This window comes from Mustela nivalis, assembly GCF_964662115.1.
Source record: "Mustela nivalis genome assembly, chromosome: 12".
NCBI classification, from domain to species: domain Eukaryota; kingdom Metazoa; phylum Chordata; class Mammalia; order Carnivora; family Mustelidae; genus Mustela; species Mustela nivalis.
This window is the reverse complement of record NC_139031.1, coordinates 94034774-94047072: the sequence shown is the minus strand read 5'-3', so window position 1 is coordinate 94047072 and position 12299 is coordinate 94034774. Positions and strand designations below refer to the sequence as shown.

At 49.7% G+C, this 12299-nt stretch overlaps 1 protein-coding gene across 23 annotated transcripts in view; it reads right to left on the bottom strand.

The window, feature by feature from the left end:
• Positions 1-12075, bottom strand: part of IKZF1 (IKAROS family zinc finger 1) — a 95074-nt gene extending 82999 nt beyond the window's left edge. For 7 of the 23 annotated variants that reach the window (XM_082692802.1, XM_082692807.1, XM_082692815.1 and 4 more), the window contains exon 1: positions 7400-7626. The gene's annotated coding sequence lies outside the window, so the exon portion shown is untranslated. Of the gene's footprint in view, positions 1-7399; positions 8078-11437 lie in introns of those variants that run through there. The other 16 variants (XM_082692806.1, XM_082692813.1, XM_082692816.1 and 13 more) reach the window with 10 other exon arrangements.
• Between the last annotated feature and the right edge of the window lie 224 nt (positions 12076-12299).

The following is a 12299-nucleotide window of genomic DNA, read 5'->3' as shown; positions in this document are numbered from 1 at the left end:
CTGGACACTCAGGACAGTACTGTGCTAGGGATCAGCCACACCGAGCAGAGGACCATGAATTGGTGTCAACGTGCTTGTTCCCATTCTCACTGAAGGTCCACCCCCTGTCCCCCCACCATGCGGAACTCCACTGGGTGACCAGCACTGCTGAGATCTCCAGTCACACCCCCAAACGACCTACTGCCTATGGTGTGTGGCCGTGCCGAGAGGGTCCCCTTGCTTGGGGTAACAGTTGCTTGTCACCACTGTGCTAATCCTCTTGACAATCTGGGTGTAGTGCCCACCTTCCCAGGCTGCGCCGGGCCCTGAGAATGCTGCGGCCTGTCTGGCCTGCCATCACACGGGAGGTGTGGGACGTGACAACCTCCCAAATTTTCATCTCTTGGGATGGAACAGTCATGATTTTGTGGAAAAAAGTGACGGCTTTTAGGCAAAGACCAAAGGAATAATTTGGCAACAGGAAACTAATTGAGGGAGAGGAAATTCCACCTCCTCCGAGAAACCGAGGTCATAGAGAGACATTTGTGGGCATCTGGGAAGGGACAGCAGGACGCCACACCGTCCTGGCCACTGCGTGCACGACCAGGCTCAGTGCTTATTTTCAGGCAGTGTTTACCGAGCTCTCGTCTCCCACATGGAGTTGTGTCCAGGGCCGAGTGGAAAACATGGTGCGGGCTGGATATAATCTCCATGATCAGAAAGATGAGTTCATCCCACAAGTGGATTCATAACCATTATGAAAACCGGCCCTTAAACAAAAACCAGGACCACAGAGATGCCAGAGGCGAGGAATATTTCACAGAGGTGAACTGTGATTTTCTCCCCTGCACGGGAAAGACACAAACAACTGAAGGCCAGAGTTCCACTGATCGACAGGGCAGAAAACACAACATCAGCAAACACCTGTCACCTGGGCAGTTCCCACAGCCCTGAAAGCTCTTATTGTTTCTCTGGAGCAAGCAGTTCTGCATCTCACACACGGGAAACAGATGCGGAGATAAGTGAAGGCCAACGTGACAGCAGCCGTCGCTGGCCGCCCCTCGACAGGAGCACACCGTCACAAGCCGCTGCCAGCTCATATCCCACTCCGGAGCGGGCACGGAATGGAACATCTTTTCCCATCTTTCCTTCTGTCTCCTTCAACCCTCCTCCCTCCCTCTCTGTTTCTGCCTCTGTTGTCTGTCTGGTCCTTCTGCTCCAACAGGACTTTCCTAGTGTGCCCTCAGCGGGGTTGGTACCTCAGTGACTCCAGAAAGTGGGGGTTGCAGAAGATTGAGCAAAAGAAGTGAGAGACAGGAGCAAAGCTAGCCCAGAACCTCTGTGCTTCTCCAGCCGCCCCGCCAGAGAAAAGGGGTCTTACTGCCAGGGACGTCCCCAGTGAGTTTCCCTCAGGGAGGGGAAGACTCTGGAAAAACGCCACCTCCCTGACCCTGTCCTTCTTTCCTTCTTCCACACCCATGAGGGCCTAGGACCTGGCTCTCTCCTGGGAAGAACCGCCCTGGGCAGTCAGGGTTCCCGAGTCAGGGGCTGGGCAAGTCTCCAGGAGTGTCTTCACTTGTACCTGCAAGCAAGCAGGTAGCCCCAAGAACAGCCCCGAGAGCCAAAGGAAGCCCCGACGGCCACTGCCAGGTGCACGGGGCTGGCGGCGGTCCTCGGCCCTCCTCACGAGACCCTGCTTTCCCCTGAGATGAACACGGCTCTTCGCAGCACTTGCTATGAGACAGCAGCGCTCTCCCATACTTCTGAAAAGGTGTTGGAATTAATGAAGTCGAAATGAAAACCCAGGCGCCTGTTAAGAACCACACACTTTCCAAGCAGCCCAACGTCATGGCTATCCCAGCACTGCCAAGTGCACGGCAGGCTAACTGGCCATGAGCCATTCCCTGGGAGCACCCAGCCCCTCCATAAGATTTACAGATCTCAGCTCTCTGTGGTTTAAACAACACACACGAAATTTAAAAAAAAAAAAAAAAAAAAAAAAGCCATGTTTGTACAGCGGGATGCTGGTAAGATGCTGTCCCGCCTGTTCGAAAGCTGCTACCAGAGTCAATCTTAAAAGTACGAGTCACACACAGGTTTTTGTGACTCTGACTGGTGACAGCTGTTGGTGAGGCTTGTCATGGGCATCAACGTGCAACGTACACAAACACCACGTCATCGTGCCGTATGCCTGACGCTAATATAATTATGCTTCCATCAAAACAAATACATAAATACCGAAAAACAATGCCTCTCCTCTTCCCTGAGACACATGGTCACCTCTGTCCAGCACTATCTCATTTCTTAAGAACTTTGTATGTGCCAGTAAAAGATGGTGAAGGAATGGATACTGGTCTTGGCTAGCTTTGTTTAAATGACCGACCACGGCATTTAACAAGCAAACTGCAGAGAACCACAAGACTGTCCACGCTGTCCCCCTCGCCCACTGCTCTGTGTGAGGGCCTGGTACAGTGCCCGGCATGGATCTAGTATTCAAGACTCATTTGCTAAGTGTGTACCTTTAATCTTCATGATGAAGCCATAGGAGTACGATTATTGTACATAATCTGTACTTTATTTCCATTCGACGGATGAGAATGATGTAGGCTAACCACACATCAGCCCCGCCAAGGGCGCGAACTAGACAACAATGGAGTGAACTTGAACCCACAAGTGCTCCACGGAGACGCACTCTTCACTCCACCACTCCAGCCTGTGCAAACCCCTCAGCCCAGTGCCATGCTCCCAGATTTCAGATGGGCAATGGACAAGGAGTGTGAACAAGTTACCTGTGTCCTAACAGAAAAGGAGTGTCTCCTTCGTAATCCTACACAAGCAAGGCAACTTTCATCACAAACCTTCTCCAATAAACTTAAAGTCTCCTTATTTGACAAGGTGCATGCTATTGATTTTTTTTTCCCTCCCCAACAAGTGAGGTTGCACTAGAGTTCCATTTTGGGGTTTTTCCCTTATACACTCAAGGATGCTTGTTTTGAAGGGGCTGGGCACAGGGGGAAAACACAGGCCAAGCCTATAAACTATTTAAAATGCCTTAGGTCACAGACCTCTTTAATGAAACCCATTATTCCTGCCCAGAGAGAGCTCTTTCATTTTGCAGATTGGTAGATTTTATTTTTGCAAATCTATCATATTGCTATGAATTACATGGTATCTTAAAAAAAATGTTCCAAGAGAAAGCTGAAGCAATTGGCCAGGTCTTTGTGTCTGGTGAGGGGAACCTTATAGATTTTCCTAACAACTTGACAAAACAGGTCAGGAGAACATAGAAACTTCTGGGCACTCTTATTTCATTTCTGATTCTTTTCATTTTTCAAAAATTAGCTGCCAATCTACACATTTTCATGATTATTCCACAGAGCATTGCTGGCGCAAATAACAATGAAAAACAAGATTTCAACAGGACAGCAGGGAATCCAATTTGGCTTTCAAATGGCTCCCCTCCCCCATATTTAACTGAGCCACAGAAGACGCCTCCAGTGGTTTGTTCTACAGCGAACCTGCTTTCTGAGGGCAAATTAGCTCAGATGTGCAATTCTGTCCTCACAATTTTTTTTCCTCCCTAGGGGCAGAAACTGATATGCAAAAGAGGAAGGGTCCGGGGAACTGAGGAAGACTTTTCAAAATACAGCTAAAAACCAAGCTGTGTGAAAATGGTCTGAGCCAAGAGATATTTAGTACAGAAAGGAAAGAACACACGGATATCACTAAATGGTACCACGGAGCCCCCGTCTCAGAGTGAGGTATAAGAAAGATGGGAGATACTGAATTCAACCAACCTTTCTTTCTTTCTTTCTTTCTTTCTTTCTTTCTTTCTTTCTTTCTTTCTCTCTTTCTTTCTTTAACAGAAAAGGCAGGGGCCTGGGAAGGTCCTGGCACCATGCATTTCTCTTATGAAGAGAAGAGACCGCTCAGGAAAGACCACCTTGCTCCTAGACTGCAGGCTCTCAACATACCTGTAAGTTCTGTGTATGCAGCCACCATAGAAGAGACATACAGAGTCAAAGATTTACATACACGCTTATAGGACTTTTCCCGATTTTGACTGTCATCATGGGCCACTTCCTAAGCAGCTTCCTCAAATATAAATGGCTTTTTACACTTCGTTTCATCACTTAAGTAAAAATCTAAGTTTAGAATCATTTCCTTCTACCCTCTTCCCAGTTTTAGAGACCTTCATGCATGGTCAGCAGCCATGCAGCAAACATGAGACTTAAACATCTTGAAAAAAAAAATGTATATATATATAAACTGTCCCCAAATAATGATGGTCCCAAAAGTGCTGATGGTTTTGTCATTTATTATGATAAAGCGAGGAGACTGCAGAGCCCAGGCATAATTTTGTATTCCAATTTGTGTGAAGTGTCGTTTCCACTTTTTAAAAAAATGCATAAATACAAAGTTACAATATTCACAAAGTGTCTTACTCAGCAAGACAATGGGCTTTTCTCACAAAGAAGACAGTATATTATCCTGCCTTTTCAGCAGTGATTTCACTTAACATATTAGCAGATCTTTTAGTGGGGACATGTGAAAGCTCAAAATTAAAGCCGAACATGCAAACCCACTTATAACATTCCAAATACATACATATATTCCAAACACACACACACACACACACACACACACACACACACACACACTTGTAATTCTGGGCCTTCTATAAGGTCATTGGGATATTTTCTTTCTTTCTTTTCTTTTTTTTTTTAATTTCAGGGCTTGTGTGAGTTTCTTTGGTGAAAGATCTAATTTATTTAGACCCGAGAAGTACAATTCTCCAAGTCTTGATAGGAACGTCCAGTTGTCGACAAATCCATACAAATATGTTTATTTCCAATAACTGAAAAGTCATTGCTGATTCGACCAACCACCAAGAACAATCTGCTAGTTACTATTAACCTTTATTTTTTTCCATTTTGGATAAGTTTCTGTTGTCTGGTTGGTAATGAGACAAGATTTACAAAATCTAGATACACACACAGAGAAAATGTGTTTCGGAGCAAACATGCCCCAGGATTCATCATTACCCTGTTTATCTACCTCTTCTTATTCCCTGCAATGGAAAAGTCTAAGGGCGGGGGTGGGGGGCACCAGTAAGAAGGGAGGTTTCATCTCGGCTCTGGAGAGGGGGCTGCAGACGGACACCCTGATGCCCGCCCCCCTCCCCAACCCCTCAACGATGAGCACACGGACGGCTTCCGGGGCAAACAGGAAATTCTCCCTGCAATATGTGCTCTCTGAGCTCCCCAGTTCTACCAGCAACACTCACAGATCATCAACTAAAATCACTTGAAATAAGGTAACCTCATGAAAATGACGAAAAATCCTATGGTCACAGTTTTAAACTTGGTTCCCAGAACACAGAAATGTGGATTCGCAAATCAGGTTCTCTGAATCCCAGCCCGAGCTCTTAGTAGAACTCCGGAATTCACCTTGTTCACCTCAAACGGTCGCACTGAAGTCAAACCAAGCTGTTTTGAGAAGAGTAAAAGGGAGAAGACATGCATTCGGTAAGTTATCTGGTAAGAATGATTCCTCTGGCAATATACCAAATAATCATAGAAGAGAACACTACTTGATAGTCTCAACTGGCTGTTTAAGTTGGAGCGAATTAGCAAGACAAGTTCTAGATTTCCATTTTATTATGTGAGAGAGAGCTCAGTCTCCCTGTGCTACAGCCCCAACCTGGAGGGCTCCCGAAGAGAAAACACCCAAAACCACAGAACGAAGGACATGGTCCACATGAATGCAACATCCTGGTGGGTTTGGGGGCCCCACCCCACCCAACATTTAGCCTACAAGGTCCTAATGCAGACCTGGTGGGAGGGGGGTGCGGGGGGAGAAAGCTTACAACTTCCTCATTTGAGGGGCCACAGAAATCGGCGTGTGTTTATTTGTAACCTGGCAGAGAAATGCTCTTGTCCGTCAGAGGGCAAAAGAGAGGAAAACTCATTTTAAACACTACCGGGTAGATCCGATTCCCTGGCAGCCCTTAAAGGAGCCTAAATTATTTATTTTCAATGCTTCACTTTAAGTATTTCACCGTTGCTGTTCAGCAAGTTTCATTTCTTTCACAAGAGCCCAGGCTGCTCTAAACAGAGCTGGAAATTCTTTAAATGCAGGGAAATACAGACAACTCTCGGCAGAAGCAGGAACACACGTGCAGAAAAGCACTAGAAATTTCCAAACCATTTTTAAATGGTAATTAATGGCCTTATCTCTAACAACCTCAGATAATTAGCAGAGTGATTTTGGTTGAATGAAGTGGGATACACAATTTATCAATATGTTTTCACTGTGGATCTCTTTGAATATCATTTTAATTTTCTGCCCTCCACAAAACTCGCCACAAAAGAGAAGGAAAAGGTCACTTTTTCAGGCTGGAAAGTGGGGCTCGCACCAGGGGGTCACCGGCTTGCTCTCTCTCTTTGCCTTAAAAGCACAGGGAGGGGAGGATGTTTCAGAGTGTCTCCGAAGCAAGCTCATAAAAGATCAATTCCTCATTTTCATTTCTCCTAAAGATTCTAAAGCAAACATCCCCCCCACCCCGGGGGCCAAGGAGGGGTCTTTTGTGCTGCTTCATGGGCTCCAGCCTGACCAGTGAAAATCGGATTCCACAAGAGAAATTCACCCCAAACAGGCGAATCAATATTCCTAGCAGAACTCTGCGCTTCAGAAAAGGACTCTGAGCCATAGTGTTCCATTTTAAATAGTTTCAAACTAACAGAAAACGCTTTAGAGGGCTGCTATCGGGATGATCTCCAAAATGGAGCCTGAAACTCTGTCGGGATGCGTACGAGCACTTAAATGTACTTGATGCTGTTCTTAGTTGTTTCCATGGACTCCCAAGGCAACCTCCCCTCCCCCACCACCCCACCCAGAGAAAGGAGGAAGAGGGAGAGAGACCAGGAGGGAGAAGGAAGAGCTGCGAAGGGGGACAGAGGACCAATGCTGGGTGCCCCCTCCTCACCCCGCTGCACCCCCCTCAACCCCCCCCCCCCCAGCCGGGAAGCCCTGCACCGTGTCTGTGACTGCTAACTTTTGGCGCGAAAATGGCAGGAAGAGAGTCAGATTGCCTTCAGCAGTGAGCTGATTGCTGGAGAAAAATGAATCATTGCACACTTGAGTGAGAAAATATGAAGAAGGCACTTTTCCACTAATTAGGCCCCATTTTAGGCAATCCGTTAAGCCGTGGCCCCGTGCCACCAGCCATCAGGAGGTGGGGCACGGGACAACCCGAAAGCAGCGCATGCCAATGGTGTCTAATGATGCTCTCCATCACCCAGACAGGCTGCGGAGGGGAGCCAGGCCGGGCTGGGCGGGCGCAGGCCACCAGGAAGAGAGGCCATGCTGGCTGTCCCGGTCTCGTAAGCGCGGCAGAGAAAGTGTGAGTGGCACTCACCCGTCAACCCGTGCCTCCCAGCGACCGCGGGGGTGCTGCCTTCCCACACCAATGCCGCTTTTGGAGGACGGGGGTCTTCGGACCCCGGGTCACGCACGTGGAGTCCCCTCCACTCAGCCACTTGGGAAGGACCCTGCTGCCCTGGGTGGCAGGCCGGTAGGCCCTGTCCTCTGCCACCGCCTTCACACTCCCCTGGGGCGGAGAGAAAGGTGGAACCATTCGCCAAATATGCAAAAAAGGAGGGAAGATAGTTTTCTCTCAGGAAAACAGGGGCAGGAAGGGAGCCTGGGCTTCCTGTGCCGACCGAAACTGGTTCCGAGATTATTAGGATGTCTCATTCGACAGGCCTGTGGTGGGGCCGGAGCTCTTTTAGTCAGCAGGAATTGTGAGTTCCCCAAAGGCCAACCGACGTGGCCATGGCCGTGGCCGTGGCCACGGGAGAAGGGAAACAGGGCCAGGCCTGAACCGGGGAAAGACAGCGGACCTCCCACCTGCGACTCTGGGTTTTCACCACTTTTAACAGTTTGTCACCAGGCGGGTCCCTGAAGACACCTGTGGGTCCCGCCTGTGGCTCACAGTCTACTCTGAGAAGGACACAAAGCCAATGGAAGTGAGGAGGACGTGGCCTTTAGGGGCGCGGCCACCACGGGCGCCCTGTGGGCCCCTCTCAGGAGTGACCCCCAGCGACGCACACACACACACACACACACACAGAAGCGGGGAGTGGGGCCCTGCCCCACCCCCACTCAGGAGCGTGTGCACTGTGTCTTTTGTCTGGCTGTGTTTCACGCTGCACGTTTTGTCACGTCTGAGAGAGAGTTGTCAGAGGAGCATCGCGCGTTTAAAAACGACATCAAACAAAAGCCATCCTCGGAATGGCGCAGAAGGGGGAAGGATGGGAGTGCGTATCCCAGGAACGGCAGAGAGAGACCCCCCGGCTGTGAAGTCGATTCTTAAACTGCCAAGAACGCAGTAACACCTTGGGTCTCCAAGAAGAAGCTGCTGGAGTCTGGTCTGGCGCACGCCGGCCCCATTCCTATCTCCCTCCCCATCTGAACTTTAAATGCACACATGTGTATGTGTTCCATACCCATACTCTGCAACACAAACTCTCTAACGTCTAGATCACACATGCACCTGTGCCTGGTGTAAGCCAAACAATGACCCATCTCAAGGTGTAAACAAGATCAAGGTTCTTCTGAAAGCCTGAGAGGATGGGTCACTTGTTGCTTTTACATATTGTGTTTCGAGGACCCAGAATGATTGCGCACGCACCCACACCTGAGGGTTCTCAAAAGAATAACCTACCGACACAGGGCAGGGAGAAACCTTGACAGCCAGGCCGTGAGGTACAGCATCTCGTGGCCGAAAGCAGGAGTCACAGTCCCCAAAAAGGCCAGTCAGGCTGACAAGTTCCAAAGCTTGCCATAGAACATAAAAGGGGCTCTGTGTGCTCTCTGTGAGCTGGCTCCTTGAATGGGTCTCCATCAGGATAAGTCAACAAAAACCAATACTTATCTCATAGTGAAATTGTTTCAGAATTACAAAGATTAGAGGAGCAGGAAAACACACACACACATACACACACACACACACACAAACACACACATGCCACGAAATGGTGCTATCCTTGACAGATTCTGGGTTAACAGTGTTAGACAAACACCCAAAGTACTCATATCATTTACATCTACACTCAACAGTATAAAAAGGAAAACCCATCCTGCTTTAGTGAAAGGTAAAAACCAACCAAACACACAGAACCTAAATGGCGATACTTTATTACTCAGGTTAGGTTTGTGAGATGTGAAGACTCTTTCTCGCCCTGCCCCCCACACCTCTCTCTCTGTGCCCTGTGCATGCTATGTGATTGTGTGTGTGTGTGTGTGCACAGACTCAATGAATTCCTTTATTTCTTATATCTGTCAATGCACACATACTCTTGAGGTATACACAGAACACCTGTACACGTGGGAGGCGGGGGCGTTTCGTCACAGGGCACTCTGTAGGACAGTGTTGTGGCAAATTTGCAAAGTTTGACATTTATGTTGACAATATGCTGCCATTGGACCCAAACATGAAATACACCAATCCAAATGAAGGGAGGAAAAAACAAAAAAACAAAAACAACAACAAAAAAAGAACCATCATCCATCCTCAAACTCTTAAGTCCCTAGCCAAGTGATGAAGGCTCGGTGGACCCCAGCACCATGGGGCTTCAGACGTCCTGGCCAGGAAATTCACTAGGATCTTAATTTTTCAACAAAGAAAATGGTGCCAAGGACAGCCTCAGTGTATCCTCTCTCAAGAGACCATGGACCAAGTTCTCAAAAGAATACGCAAGCATGCTTTTTATTTTAGGGACCCACAAGAATAGGATAAAACCCACTTTTATTTAGGGACCCACAAGCTCACCCGGTGAGACCCAGCGGATGAGCTCCTCTTGCTACCATGTTTCTGATTTCCCAGGAGGATGTGTAAGGATGTATCCTTTCAATTAAAACGCTGGTGAATTACACCAACAAGCAAGCATGCTGGAGTTTTTAGAGCTCCTGCCTTCAACTATCACCATGAAACAAAAGGGGAAGAAGCATGACCCTTTAACTCAAGCATCTGCTCTGGCCTCCGCTCTGGGGGACTCCAAGACCGGGAAGCACATTTTTTTTTTTTTTTTTGCCACGTAAAAAAAGGTATAAACACGTATGTTCCTGGAAAGTTTTGAAATCGGATGCATTCCATGAAACCAGGAGTGTACAGGATTTTAAAATATGCCATCATTATCCACATCTGTTCATACAAGTTATTTTTTTAACATGTTCTGCATATTCTATGATGGAAGCAGGTAATCCTGTCACGGATATTTGGCACTGTTTAAATTTTTTGCCACATATCAAATAACCTCATTTGCCACTAAAATAATTCTGACATTTAATATAAAAAAAAAAACTGGTACTTTTAAAATTCCACATAAAAGATGGGTCCAAGGAGCCTCACCAAACATCTTCAAACAAAGAAACAAATTCACAAGGCTCCCACCATCTCCTGCAGTTTCCTGTCTCTCAACTCAGAACCAAGTGAACAAATCCTTGCAACCATTTCAATTTCTATGAAACTTTAAATATTGTCCAGATTAAATATTTTCAACCTCCATACGTTTTTCTCCCTTAACAGAAGTTGATTTGGCTCTCAAGCAAGTATTCGTTCAACAGCAGTTTGTCTCCAAGTTTAAAACAAGGTACCTGGGAGCTGAGATGCACAGTCGGAAGCAGGGTGAGCGGCAGGCAAGCTTGCCTTGAACTCGCTCTGGGCCGGCTGCAGCCCAGAGCAACGATGGGGGCACTGCTTTGGAAAGCTGTGCCTGTCGGCTTTCTACACGCCATACTCTGTGCCTCCGAATTAGAAGGGAAAAAAACCATCTTCTTTTCCCTACAATTCCTTAAGAACCACGGAGGACCCTTGGCGATTTTTTTTTTTTTAACATACATTGCAAATCCAGTCGCTAGTAACCTGATGCCTCATTACCAGGGAGTTTAGAAACCCGATAGCCAAAATCGCAGTCAGCGAAGTCCTACTAACTTTTCAAACCGGGGTAATTCTTCATCTTGCAGAAAGCGACTTCAGGCACGATCTAAGTATTTTACAGTATAAGCAAAACGCTCTCACCCCAGAAATAAGAAAGGAAAGCTCTGTACGAACGACTTTATAAAGCCCGACTTCCATGAGCTAGAGGCAGGTCTATACAGTGTAATGTAAGTGGGGCTAGAACGTCCCCCTCACAGTGACAGCAGGGCGCCGCACAAGCGCCCCACTGCCGGCCCGGCCCTGCGCCTGCGGTCGCAGCACAAGTTGGCGGAGGCTCTGACAACCTGGGCGCTCTCACCGTCCGCAGAACCAAGAGGCCGACCTGAGCGAAACCAGGGCTTCCGAATCTGATTACCCTGTCTTCTCATTCTTTCCTTCTCTCTCTCTCCCTCCTCTCTCCCTAATCCACCAGCTACCCGGAGTTTTCCTATTGAAATTCAATTCGAAAACACTCACATGGATGTGTGCGTCGCACTTTGGGGGCCAAGACTGATCTTCAGGCGCGGAGAGCAACCTCGGGGCCGGGGCTCCCTCTGCCCTTCCGGGCTCGCCCGGGCCGGCCGCCTCGCCACCTCCAAAGTCCCGCCCGGGCTCGGCGGCGCTCCGCGGGGACCCTGAGGCTGTCGCCGCAGTCGCCGCCCCGGGCGCGGGCCGCGCATGCACTTGTTAGAATGCCCTGCTAACTTGGCCGCCGAGCTCTTCCCAGCTTTCTTTCACAATGACTTCCTGAAGTTGCTCACTCGCATTGTTCCCCATTTCTCCGCCACCCTCCCCACCCCCCGCCGGCTCCGACCCGGCTTTCGCGCTAGCTGCCGGCCGGCTCGCCCCGAGCGCACAGCGCCGCCCACGGGCCGCGCACCTGGGCCCCTCCGCGCCGCGCCCCGCGGGCCGGCGCTTTGCCACTTGCGGCCGCCCAGATTGGCGGCGGCCGGAGCGCGCGCCCGCCGCCGGCGCTCCGCAAACTTTGGGGAGGTGCACTCCTCCTGCCGCGGCGCTACCGGCCCGCAGCCGCCCCGCCCCGCGCGCACGGCCCTGCCCTTGCCCGGCTCACCGCTCGGGAACACGGAGCGGGACCCGAGCGCGGCGCAGGGCGGCGCGGGACTCGGAGAGGGCGGCGCGGAACTCGGAGAGGGCGGCGCGGGGCGGCCGCGTTCAGCCGGGCGCGGAGGGGGACTCGGAGCGGGGCGTAGAGATGGGCGCGGGACGGGACAGGGACCAGGGCGCGGAGCTGGGCGCGGAACGGGACGCGCCGCCTCCGTCCCCGCCCCGCCGCGGGATGGCGGCTTCCCGCGGTGCCGTCCGACCGCAACTCCGGGAC